The 12,992-nt window shown below is 38.3% G+C and overlaps 1 non-coding gene and 1 pseudogene across 1 annotated transcript; one reads left to right on the top strand and one right to left on the bottom strand.

The window, feature by feature from the left end:
- Positions 1–7,146: 7,146 nt before the first annotated feature.
- On the top strand, positions 7,147–7,253 carry LOC149494806 (small nucleolar RNA R71). Its single transcript, XR_016321927.1, has one exon. It is a non-coding gene; the product is annotated as a small nucleolar RNA R71 (small nucleolar RNA).
- Positions 7,254–9,855: 2,602 nt separating this feature from the next.
- Positions 9,856–12,051, bottom strand: LOC149494805 (uncharacterized; annotated as a pseudogene).
- Positions 12,052–12,992: the final 941 nt, after the last annotated feature.

The following is a 12,992-nucleotide window of genomic DNA, read 5'->3' as shown; positions in this document are numbered from 1 at the left end:
TAAAATAAAACCTTCATCCTTTATTGATTTAAAACATACATGTAATATGGCTTTAGTGTCCCTTGTTTTATATTCAAGTTAGGATTCAAAATTGCTCTAAACAAATGGTTAAGTCCAAGAAGTATGTTAAAACCAATTTTTGGTTTAAAATAATTTACTTTGGAAATATTATTAATTTATTCAAAAGTTCAACTAAGATAGATCATAAATTCATACTAATAATTATTCCATACTTATTTTATTGAAATAAAATTTTATAATTTAGATAAAACGTCCACCCCCTACTTAATGGAGCACATTGTCCAAAATGAGCAATTTTCCAAACTTATGGTAGTGCAAATAATAAGAAGTTCAAAAGTGTACCATTGTTGGGGCAAGAGAATGCAATGGAGAGAGGTAGATCATCCAAGTTCTGAGGTTAGAAAAATAATAACCAAAATGTGGAAATGGACAAACAATTTAAAAAATTCCGAAGAAGTAACTGGAACTAAAGAAAATCCAAGGTGTGCACATTAAACCAATGTCAAAATGTGTGATAATTAGAAAAATAAGAGAAAATAAATAAAGGAGTGCAAAAAGAAATCAGGCCTCTGGTGGTGGAGGAGGAGGAGGCTGTAGCAACTGGATCACAGTCTGAAGCTGAGTGGCGAGGCCCTGGTAGTGACTCTGCAAGGTGTCCAAGCGATAGTCAATGCTGCCCTGTGTGATCTCAAGAGACTAGAAGCGATCAGTAATCATGGACTCCATGCCGGTAAGCCGAGTGTCAAATACATCCATGCGAGAAAGCATACGGGCAAGCAACTCATCATTGGACACGGTGGAAGTCCCCTGAAATGAAGGTTCAGCTGCGGAGGTACCTGCACCAAAACTAAAACCAGGGAAAGGAGGTGGCTGATCCTCCTCAGTGTCAGCTGCGGCATGCGCGTCATCATCAGTAGTTTCTGCTGGGGTACCTATGACACGGTAGGAATCTCCAAATTTCTCTACAATCTTCATATGAAGCATCATATCAATATCTAGTTTAGTCCCTCTACCACCTCCTAGGCTTTCATAAATGGGTCGAGCCGGGTTCCATATTCTTAAATAGGTAGCAATACGGGTAACAAAACAACCGATCATAATGGCTCCGTTCTCGGCCCGTGCGACTCGGGCCCATTTTTGGCACAACCAATACCCAACATTAAGCAATACTCCATGATTAATAGCCCATAAAAAATAAAGTTCACTGCGGCTTACAACTCCCTCACTCTCATTTCTTCCAAAAACTGTATGAACTAAAAATTTGTGGATGTATCTTAACGCAGGGCTTTTTAATTTGGATGCCTTAGACGACCTAGCACTATAAACACTATTGTCTGCCACTTCACCCCACCTATGACGATCCATAAAGTCATTTGGAATTTGAGTAGCCGCATTTTTGGTAGGAAAACCAAAAATGTGGCTAACTTCGTCAATGGATAATTCAAAATTTCTTCCAAGAAGCCGAAATTTAATATTATTTCTAAAAGAATCAGCTGGAAATCTAATTGATGCAGAAAGTGAACTTAGAAATTCTAAGGTGAGGGGAGGATACACAGGGTCTTTCATTTCGATAAAGGATCCCCACCCCACACGTCTCAAAGGTTCTATCACAGCATCTTTCAGTCCAACAATTGACAAGGCATCAACATCAATAAACTTATTTGGTAAAATGGGACATAGTAGAAGTTTATTGTACCTCTCTAGCTGTTCATCGGAACCCATATCAAATGGAGGAAGTGGTGTAGTGTCCGATGGTGGAGAAGGCGTAGAAGATCTTGTGGTTGAGCCTCGTCTAGCCGCCACCGATGAAGAAGGCCTGCTACGTTTGTACCTGGGAGGCATGATGATGAAGATTATGAAAGAAAATCAGAGAATAGTGCAAGAAAATGAGAGAAAATGAAAGAATTTGAGAGAAAATGAGAGAAAAGGGTTGTTGACGGCTAGGGCGTGTTGAGTTGAATGAAACAGCGCTAGGGCGTGTTGTTTAAATATGATAGCGCGCACGGCCGTGCAACATGACACGGTCTGGACCGTGCAACTCTCTGAGAGTGCAATCGCAAGCGGGCACGGGCGTGCTAGGTGACACGGCCTGGGGCGTGCGCGTCTCTGGGAGTCCAGCGCAAGCGGGCACGGGCGTGCTGGGGGACACGGCCTGGGGCGTGCGCGTCTCTGGGAGTCCAGCGCAAGCGGGCACGGGCGTGCTAGGGACACGGCCTAGGGCGTGCGCGTCTCTAGGAGTCCAGCGCAAGCGGGCACGGGCATGCTGGGGGACACGGCCTGGGGCGTGCGCGCGCCTCTCCTGCAGAGGGAAATTTTACTTACCTTGCACGGGCGTGCACCTGGGCACGGCCGGGGGCGTGCGATGGGGCACGCCCGTGTTATGTTGCACGGTCTGGGGCGTGCACCCTTTTGACTCTCAGTTTTCAAATTTTTCCTGGGGTACGTCATGCTTAATTTACACACTCAAGGCATTTTACTTCATCAAGGAAAAATAAAATTTTATTATTCCTAAAAATTTTAAACAAAGCAACAAAACAAACAAATAATTAAGATAAAAATGGGTTGTCTCCCATAAGCACTTTTGTTTAACGTCATTAAGTTCGACGTATCAAACCTGATTTCAAGTTATTCAAGATTGATAGCGGTTTTTACAGGATCAAAATTTCCACCTTGGTAAATTTTTAAACGGTGTGCGTTAACTTTGAAGCTTCGATCACCATCCATTATTTCAACTGCTCCATGCGGAAAAATTGCCTTGATTGTGAATGGGCCGGACCATCTTGAGCGCAATTTTCCTGGAAAAAGGCGGAGTCTAGAGTTATAGAGTAATACCTGCTGTCCTACCCTTAGGTCCCGCGAAATAAGATGCTTGTCATGCCACTGTTTTGTGCGTTCTTTATATATCTTGGCATTTTCGTAAGCGTGAAGTCTCATTTCATCCATCATGTTTAATTGCAGCAACCTCTTTTGGCCAGCTTCCTTAGTATCAAAATTAAGGAATTGGATTGCCCAATATGCTTTGTGCTCCATCTCGACAGGGAGGTGACAAGCTTTACCATATACCATGCGATATGGTGACATGCCTATTGGCGTCTTGAATGCAGTTCTATAGGGCCAAAGAGCATCATCGAGCTTCTTGGACCAGTCCTTCCTTGATTGGCCAACCGCTGTCTCCAAAATCTTCTTGATTTCCCGGTTCGTGACTTCTACTTGTCCGCTCGTTTGAGGGTGATATGGAGTACCTACACGATGTGTAACACCATATCTGGAAAGTAGTGAGTCAAGGTACTTGTTACAGAAGTGCTTACCTCCATCGGTGATTACTGCTCTTGGAGTACCATGCCGTGTGAAAATATATTTCTTGATGAAGCTCATCACACTTTTGGCATCATTATTGGGAAGGGCAACAGCTTCAGCCCATTTTGATACATAATCTACCGCCACTAGGATATATTGGTTTGAGTATGACGATGGAAACGGTCCCATGAAGTCTAGACCCCAAACGTCGAAGATTTCAACTTCAAGAATGCCATGCAAAGGCATCTCATGTCGTTTTGAAATGTTACCTAACCTTTGACATCGATCACAAAGTCGAACATAGTTAAAAGAATCTCTAAATAGATTAGGCCAATACAAACCGCTTTCCAATATACGTGCTGCTGTCTTGTTTGCTCCAAAATGTCCTCCACATTCCATCGAATGACAGAATTTTAGGACACTTTCCATTTCACTTTCTGGTATACACCGCCTGAATAGTTGATCACTACAATATTTGAACAAAAATGGCTCCTCCCAATAGTAGTATTTGACATCATGGAAAAATCTTTTCTTTTGTTGGTACGAAAAATTGGGAGGAGTGATTTTGCAAACCAGATAGTTGACTATATCAGCGTACCAGGGGGTTTGAGTTTTTACCATTAGCAAAAGTTGCTCATGGGGGAAATTTTCATTGATTTGTAGTTCGGTTGTATCTTCTTCCTCGAATTCTAACCTGGAAAGGTGATCAGCCACAAGATTCTCGGTTCCTTTCTTGTCGCGAATTTCCAAATCAAATTCCTGCAATAAGAGAACCCAACGAATCAGTCTCGATTTTGCGTCTTTCTTGTCTAACAAATATTTGATGGCTGAATGGTCTGTATAGACTATTGTTTTAGCTCCAATTAAATAGGCCCTGAATTTGTCAAAAGCAAAAACAATAGCTAACAATTCTTTTTCGGTAGTTGCATAATTCAATTGTGCATCATTCAAGGTGTGACTAGCATAATAGATGACGTGCAACTTCTTGTCCTTCCGCTGCCCAAGAACAGCTCCAACAGCATGATCACTAGCATCACACATAAGTTCAAAGGGAAGAGTCCAATCTGGTGTAGTGATGATAGGTGCTGAGATCAACTCCTTCTTTAACCTGTTAAAAGCATCTAAACACTCTTTGTTAAAATTAAAAGGAACATCTTTAACTAATAAATTACAAAGAGGTTTTGTGATTTTTGAGAAGTCCTTGATAAACCTTCTGTAAAATCCTGCATGGCCAAGAAAACTTCTTATGCCTTTCACTGAGTTAGGAGGAGGTAGTTTTTCAATTACCTCGATTTTTGCTTTGTCTACTTCAATTCCTTGTTGAGAGATTTTATGCCCCAAGACAATACCTTCACTAACCATGAAGTGACATTTTTCCCAATTCAACACAAGGTTAGTTTCTTCACAATGTTGCATTACTAAGGATAAATTAAGAAGACATGCATCGAAGGAAGAACCAAATACAGAAAAATCATCCACAAATATTTCAATGGATTTTTCAACCATATCAGAAAATATGGACATCATGCATCTTTGGAAGGTCGCAGGAGCATTGCATAACCCGAAAGGCATTCTCCTATAGGCAAAAGTGCCATAAGGACAAGTGAAAGTAGTCTTTTCTTGATCTTCCGGAGCAATGGGTATTTGAAAGTAACCGGAATAACCATCCAAGAAACAGTAGAAAGGATAACCTGCAAGTCTTTCAAGCATTTGATCAATAAAGGGTAGGGGAAAATGGTCTTTACGTGTTGCTTTGTTTAATTTCTGTAATCAATGCACACACGCCAACCTGTGACTGTTTTAGTAGGAATCAATTCATTGTTTTCATTAAAGATGACAGTCATACCTCCCTTCTTTGGCACAACTTCAATAGGACTTACCCAACCACTATCGGAGATTGGATAGATAATACCGACATCCAGAAGTTTTATGATTTCAGCCTTTACTACCTCCTTCATGTTTGGATTCAAACGTCTTTGATGCTCGATTGAAGGCTTGTAGTTGTCCTCCATTAGGATCTTATGCATGCATACACTGGGGCTGATCCCTTGTAGATCACAGATCGACCATCCTATTGCCTTCTTGTGCTTCCGAAGAACCTGCAACAACCCTTCCTCTTGATCAAGCGTTAAGTGAGAGGAAATAATAACAGGAAAAGAGTTGTTCTCACCTAGAAATGCATGCTTCAAATGAGGGGGAAGCTGCTTCAGTTCTTGTTTGGGTGGTGTATCTTCTTCTTCTTTTTCTTTTTCTTCTGTATTATTACAATTATTATTCATGCTATATAAAGTTTTATCTACACATGTATCTATTACATCTATTCTAAAGCAATCATCGCAGTCCATAGGTAGTTTACAAGATTTTAACACATCGAAAACAACCTCTTCTTGACCAACTCTCAATGTCAGTTTCCCATCATGTACATCAATTAGAGCTCTTGCAGTTGCAAGAAAAGGTCTTCCAAGGATCAATGATCCTTCTCTTCCTTCATCAATATCAAGGATGACAAAATCAACTGGAAAAATGAATTTTCCTACCTTGACCAGTACGTCCTCTACAATCCCTTTTGGGTACTTGATTGATCGATCGGCTAATTGTAAGGACATCCTTGTTGGCTTGAGCTCTCCCATACCTAGCATTTTAAAAATTTCATAAGACATTAGATTTATGCTAGCTCCTAAGTCAGCTAAAGCCTTTTCAAAATTTAAATTGCCAATATTACAAGGGATAGAAAAACTCCCTGGATCTTTGAGCTTTGGTGGCAATTTGTTTTGAATGATTGCACTGCATTCTTCAGTCAGTTTTACCATTCCTTGGTCATCAATTTTTCTTTTCTTGCTCAAGATTTCTTTTAAAAATTTTGCATAACTGGGCATTTGAGCAAGAGCTTCAGCAAAAGGAATGTTTATTTGAAGCTTTTTGAAGACGTCAAGGAATTTCATGAAGCTTTGGTCATCTTGTGTCTTTTTCAATCTTTGTGGAAATGGAACCGGTGGAACATAAGGTTTTACTTCTTCCTTCTCCACTAGATCGATGATAGGAGTCTTTTTCTCCTCTTCCTTCTCCTTCTCCTTTCTGGGTTTGTCCTCCAACTCTCTACCACTCCTCAAGGTGATGGCTTGTACCTGTTCTTTAGGATTTTTCTCAGTGTTACTAGGTAACGTACCTTGAGGTCTAGCTGCCATCATGTTTGCAAACTGTCCCATTTGGATTTCCAGATTTCTTATCGCAGCTTGTTGGATTTTATTGTGTTCTCTAGTTTCGTTCATGAAATCCATGTGCGATTTTGAAAGGGCAGTAAGGAGATCATCATGAGACTTCTTTTCAGGAGGCAAGAAACCTGGTGGTGCATTTAAAGTGTTGTTAGAATTACCATATGAAAGATTTGGATGATTTCTTAACCTGTTATTGTAAGGATTTGAATATGGATAATTCCTCCTTTGTTGATTCATCACATAGTTTACTTGCTCCAAAGTTTGTGGATTTGCGGAATCTAACACACATTCTCCTACTCCGTGCGGTTCGTTGCATCTGTCACAAGTTTGCATGATAGAATTTACAGATTTAGTGGTTAGCAAATCAAGCTTTCTTACCATATTGTCAACCTTTGCATTGAGTGCAGTGATGGCATCAATCTCATAAATCCCAGCAGTTTTTCTTCTTTCAGAGCTGCTTTGGTAATGGCTATTGCTGGCCATTTCTTCTATTAAATCATATGCCTCGTCGATCTCTTTTCTTTCAAAGGATCCTCCTGCAGCTGCATCCAAAGTAATTTTAATGTTAGGTGACAATGAATTATAGAAAGTTTGGACTTGTAACCATTTGGGCAAACTATGGTGAGGACATTTTCTCAACAAATCTTTGAATCTTTCCCAAGCCTCATACAAGCTTTCTTGATCATGATGAGCAAAGGCCATAATCTCATTTCTTAATTTAGTTGTTTTAGAAGAAGGAAAGAATTTAGCCAAAAATTTCTGGGCTAACTCTTCCCAAGTTGTAAAACTTCCAGCAGGACAAGATTGTAACCATGATCGTGCTTAATCCCTTAGAGTAAAAGGAAAGAGTCTTAATTTAATGGCATCTTCAGAAACACCATTTTGTTTGAAAGTGTCACAAATTTCCAGGAAATTAGTGATATGAGCATTAGGATCTTCACTAGGAAGTCCTCCATATTGAATAGAAGTGGAAAGCATTTGTATTATTGCTGGTTTAATTTCAAAATTATTTGTTTCCACTCTTGGTCTAGTGATGCTGGAGGTAGCTCCGTTAAGAGAAGGTGTGGTGTAATCTCGCAAGGTGCGGACATTCTGAGGATTTGCAGCAAGAGGCATGTCTGGAGGTGGAGGATTATTTTCGTTCATGTTTGATTGTTGTTCGGATCTGTTTTCTTATGCTCTCCTTGCTGCGTTGTTCCTTCTGCAGGTTTTCTCAATTTCTGGATCAAAGATCAGAGGTTCTGTCCTTCTAGATCTTCTTTGCATAAAACCTGAGATAGTCTACAGAGAAATTAAATGACTAAAAACAAATGAATAAGTAAATGTCTAAATTAATAACAAGATAATTCGTATTGATATTGGTATTGCCATATCCCCGGCAACGGCGCCAAAAACTTGACAGCTTATTTTGCAAGTGTACGAATCGCTACAAGTAATATATGATGAGTAAGATATCGTTCCCACGAGGATTGTAAACCAAGTACCAAAATTGTGTTATCTTGTTATTATTTAAACGATAATTAAGAGATTTGTTGCATAAATGTAAAATAAACAAGAGTCAAGTAAACAAAAATTGATTAAAAGAAATCAAGGAAGTGAAGCTACTAGCGGTTTTGATTTCACTTAACTCTATCCAATTTATTTCATTAGTTCATTGATCAATTTAATTATTCAAGTAGGGGAAACAACCCAAAAATCACTAACAAGCTCTCCCGATGTATTATTAGCTATTTTAACCCGGTCTAATTACCTATCTTCCAATAGCGCAATCAAACATGAATTAAATCATTAAGTTTTATGGTTTGTTTTGTGAATTCATAACCTAAGGTCATTAACTTATGAAAACCCCCCATGAGTCAAACCGTATAGCTTCCGCATCAAGTTATTATTCTCATGTGTTTTATTAACCTTTTCATATCAAAGATCCTTCTTCCGATAGTGATAATTGAAATAAATCAATCTAGGGGAAAATTCTGCCTAGAAGCATTAAGTTCATTAATAAATCATAACTTGAATAAGGAAAAATAAATCTAATTGCATAAATTGGAAAAGAGATTAAGCTACATCAAACCCCTAGTATAAGAATTTAGTTACACATAGTAATTAAATAAAACTCAATAATACTTGATAAATATTCCATAATCAATAAAGATAATGAAAGAAATAAACAAGATTAAGAGTTAGAAATAAGAACTAGTGATAAATTGCTTGGATGGCTTCCTTGAAAACCTTGCACAACTCTTGAATACTTAACTTCTAAAGAAAATAAAACTATGTACAAGACTAAGAAATGAGAGATGGAGAATGGAGTGTAGTGTGTAGGATATGAGGATGCTAGATGCCTTTGGAGTGGTTCCTTCTCTTCCTTATATAGACTACTTGGGGGAACAAGCCTTGTGTTTTAATGAGTAAAGTTCAACTTTGTGAGGTGGAAAAGTTTGTAAATCAAGCCATGAATTGCTCTCAATTATGGTTTCTCAATTGCACATGGTTGAACTTTGACTGGCATGTGAAGAAAGTATCCAAAGCATCTTTGTGAAAATGGTAGAAATTAGTTGGCAACTTTTGACTCAAAATATAGAATTCTTGCTTGCACGGGCGTGTTGACTAGCACGGCCTGGGGCGTGCCAGTCTTTGGAGGATTAGAAGCTCTGGCACGGGCCGTGTTCCGTAGCATGGCCTGGCAAGCTAGCGCGCACGGGCGTGCAGTCTGACCGTGCAGTCTCCTGGAAGTCTGGTTGATAGCGCGCACGGGCGTGCGGGGTAGCACGGGATGGGGCGTGCATCTCTCTGGAAGTCAGAGGCATGTGAGGCACGGGCGTGTTCCGCAGCACGGCCTGGGCAGGCTAGCGCGCACAGGCGTGTTCCGCGGCACGGCTTGGGGCGTGCACCTCTCTGTCTCGTGGTTTGTCTCGCCTTGTGCCAGACACGGCCGTGCTTATTGACACGGGCTGGGGCGTGCCAATTATATCTTGTTTTATTTTTGTTCTTTTCTTTGCAAAATCCTACAATTTTCTTTCCAATCAAGTGAGTTGTGATTAAAGGAAGCTTTTGAATAAAAACATCTCAATATTACATAAAAACTAATTTAAATAAATTAAAAGTAATAGAAATTTCAATCAAAATTACAATAAAAATACTATAAAAATCAATACTATCATTGCTACAGCAGAATGTCATGAACTACTACTTTAGGCAGCTATTGATCAGTTAGTCTATCAACATTTCTCCCACTACGGCGAGGTAATGGAATGTTAAATCTGACTGAGGGTGGTTCAGGTTCTTAGACTCTAGGAATGCTATCTATAGGTACATTATCCCCTCACAATTCTTTCAAAACTAGCTGAATCCTGGGAATATTGTTATTAATATAGTCCTCCTCTAAATAATGAGCATTAGTACTAACAATGACTTTATTTGACTTAGGACTATAAAGTAAGCCCCCTTTCATTCCTTTGGGATACCCAATAAAGAAGCACAATTCTGTTTTCGATTCCAGCTTATCTGCCTTCCTTTTAAGCACATGGGCTATACACCCCCACATCCGAACATATCTCAAAGTAAGCTTACACCCATTCCACAGTTCTGTAGGAGTCAAAGGTACTAACTTAGATGGAACCAAATTCAAAATGTACGCCATTGTTTCAATTGCATGTCCCCAAAACAAAAATAGTAAATCTGAATAACTCAACATAGATCTCACCATCTCTATAAGTGTCCTATTTCTCCTTTTTGCTACACCATTCTATTGTGGCATACCAGGTGCAAACAATTGAGATGTAATTCTTTGTTATGATAAAATCTAATGAATTTCCTATAGAGGTATTCACCACTACGATTAGATCGTAATGATTTGATATATTTACCATGTCATTTCTCCATTCCTGCCTTGAATTCTTTGAATTTCTTAAAGCAGTCAGACTTACGACGGAACAAGTAAATATGCCCATACCTTGAGTAATCATCTGTGTCATTAGACCACATTAATCAGAATGAATTAATGCTAATACTTCCTTGGCTTTATTACCTTTTAAAGGGAAAAGCCTCTTAGTCATTTTACCTTCCAAACAGGATTCACAGGTTGGTAGTGTCTCCACTTTTAATGAACTTAAGGGTCCATCATTGACCAACCTAGAAATCCTATCTAGATTAATATGATTAAGCCTTAAGTGCCAAAGATATGTTTTATTTATTTCAGTAGGGGGTTTTCACTTATGTGGCAGATTATCTATGTTATGTAATTCACGATTCAGTTGCAGTTCAGGAATAACACTTAGAATATAAAGGCCATCTATCAATGTACCAGAAAAAATATTTTGTTTTCGCAATTTAATTATAACAGTCTCACCATAAGATATTGAATTATAAAACAATTCATTAAAACAAACTGAATATCCATTATTTTCCAAACAAGAAACATAAATTTAATTCCTTCTAATTGAAGGTACGTAAAGAACATCCTTTAAAACTAAGGTCTTATTATTCCCACAACTAAGACAAATATTCCCCATAGCTAAAACTGCAACTTCAGTTCCATCTCCCAGGAAGATGCAAACCTCTCCTTCACTTAGCTGGCGCGTTACCTGAAACCCCTGCAAAGAATTGCAGATATGATTAGTGGTTCTTGAGTCTACACACCATTGGGATGTAGACAACACTGCCAAACATGTTTCAACTATCAGTAAATGAAAAGAAGACTTACCTTGTGTTTTCTGCTTGGCTAAATAAGCTGGACATTGCTGCTTCTAGTTTCCTGCTTGCTTCCAGTGGAAACACTTGCCTTTAGGCTTTATAACCCCAACACCAACAACTATAATAGCTATTCTCGGCTTAGGTTTCTAAACTTTTTTCTTTTTCTGAATCTTTTTATGGCCAAAAGCAAAACCTTTTTCAGTATTAAGCACAACAGCTTGAGAAGACGGTTTCAGGATAGTTTATATAGCATGCAGCTCATTCTACGATTTCGCTAAGGAGAAATTCAAATGATTTATGTTATAATTAATGCGAAATGCTGAAAACTATCAAGCAGTGTCTGCAGCACGATCTCCAACTACAATTCCTTATCAATCTCAGTACCTAGGATCTCTAGTTCATTCAAAAAACCAATCATTCTAAGAACATGATCCCTAACTAGAGGCCCCTCAGCCATCTTAGCAATCAGTAGAGCTCGCATGGCAGTTTGTTTAGCTGTCCAAGTATGATATCTGAATATCTCTTTAAGGCTTTCCACGATGTCATAGGCAGATTCCATATACTGATGCTGATGTTGCAATACATTCGACATAGATGCCAGAATGTAATACTGCGCCATCTCATCAACCTTAATCCATCTTTTGTATGGCTTCTATTCCTCATCGGAAGCACCATCAACAGGTTTCTCAAGACACACCTCAGTAAGCACAAACTTAAATTCCTCAGCAGTTAGCACAATGTCTAAGTTCCTCTTCCAATCAATGTAATTAGGACCCTCTAGCTTATTTTGGGTGAGAATGGTGGTAAGAGGGTTAAAGGAATTCATATCGAATCTGAGATACATTACATTCATAAAATCATCATCATGATAGTATATTAATAACATAGTAAGATTGAATTTAAAACCATAGTTTCAATATCTCATATAATTACAGAATCATACAATTGCACCTGCATTAAAACTCAACAAGCATTGTACCAACAATCAGGAACAATAAATCTCAATGGGAAATATTACTACTCATTGTAAGTGCTAATCAAATAATGAAGTATATGAAAGAACAATTTTAGTCCTACAAAAAATAACAACAACTCAAATGTAGAGACATTGTTATTAATCATAGTCAAGTGTATTCTATTACCTAAACTAATTCCATTTGCCCCTTAATCAAAATATTCAAATAGAGAATAAATTAGTATGGACAAACACTAGAAAACTGTACTTAGTGAACTTATAACACAACTAATCCGATGTGGAATTAAAACAGGGTTACTTCACATACAACTAGTAATAGAGACTATAGGATAAGTTCAGTACCCTACCCTTACCCTCTTGAAAAAATATATATATTTGTCATTTTTGTCTCTGATAGATACTTAGTAACCTAAAAAAAGTATTTCCAAAAGAATTGCATAAAAGAAAATTTTTTTAAAAATTCTAAAAATTGATCAGACAGAAAAATGCCTAAAAATCCATCAAAACGACCTCGGATGGCTGAAAAACGATGGACATCACAATGTTAGCAGTGTGATTTGATTAGTGGGTCATTTTCGATGTCTCCACCAAATTTCAGCTCAATCGGACAACATTGCTACTTTTACACTTGTTTACCGATTATGGCAGATTTGGTTTTTGGAGACAGCAACACCCATCAATTTTTTTTTAAAATTACTACTGATTAATCTAATATACTGCATCTCCAATTAAATCACAAATAGACAGATTTAATCATAGCAATAATCGTTTAAGAATAAGATCAAATTTTA

The sequence above is a fragment of the Jatropha curcas genome, chromosome 7 (genome assembly GCF_041381405.1).
Source record: "Jatropha curcas cultivar XTBG-Jc1 chromosome 7, XTBG_Jcur_1.0, whole genome shotgun sequence".
Classification (NCBI taxonomy): Eukaryota; Viridiplantae; Streptophyta; class Magnoliopsida; order Malpighiales; family Euphorbiaceae; genus Jatropha; species Jatropha curcas.
Note: the sequence above shows the minus strand (reverse complement) of the source record. Positions and strands in the feature narration are given on the sequence as shown.